General features: G+C 43.6%; 1 pseudogene; it reads left to right on the top strand.

Moving 5' to 3' along the window:
- LOC138040703 (putative leucine-rich repeat-containing protein DDB_G0281931) overlaps window positions 1-412 on the top strand; it is a 3,242-nt pseudogene extending 2,830 nt beyond the window's left edge.
- The last annotated feature ends 267 nt before the right edge of the window (window positions 413-679 follow it).

The following is a 679-nucleotide window of genomic DNA, read 5'->3' as shown; positions in this document are numbered from 1 at the left end:
CTCTATCTATCTGTCGTATAAAAAGGAGTACCGTTCCTATTTCGAGATCCTTTTTCTCCTTCGTCGTATGCTAATCGCATTCTCACTATCGTTTATCCCGCGGGTACTGTCATTTCAGACCATTGCCGTTTGCCTTGTCCTTATAGCGTCCCTTTGCTTCCAGCTTCTCTTCAGGCCCTTCCGGGACTCCTACCAAAAAATCGCATTAGAAAACACAGCGGAGACCTTGGTTCTTCTCACCCTTCATTTCTCCTTTATGAACATTAGATATGCACTTTTGAATCCAATCAGGTCCTCATCCATCATTTGGATGCTTGTGGTTGTCAACAGCATTGTCTTATGCGGCCTCGTCGTTTGCATAATTCTGCTACTTGGAAGGGTTCCTGTTGTACCAGCCAACCCACAATCCTGAAGAAGTACGGGACCAGCCAACAACCAGCCGAGAGGATCCGGACACTATGTCGTCACCACTGATCGACAATGGAAAAGACAACAATGATAAATACGGTACATTTGAAGAGACGCGCTAAGTAAACTTATGGGGGAACCTTTCAGACAACGTATGTCGCTTGAATTTTTAAACAATGAGCATTAGCATTGCTACGCCTAAAAACTCTGAATTACCCGCCATTTATGACTGGCTATGCTCAAATAAGCTAACTTTAAATTTAAGTAAGAC

This window comes from Montipora capricornis, chromosome 3 (genome assembly GCF_036669925.1).
Source record: "Montipora capricornis isolate CH-2021 chromosome 3, ASM3666992v2, whole genome shotgun sequence".
In the NCBI taxonomy this organism is placed as follows: Eukaryota; Metazoa; Cnidaria; class Anthozoa; order Scleractinia; family Acroporidae; genus Montipora; species Montipora capricornis.
Note: the sequence above shows the minus strand (reverse complement) of the source record. Positions and strands in the feature narration are given on the sequence as shown.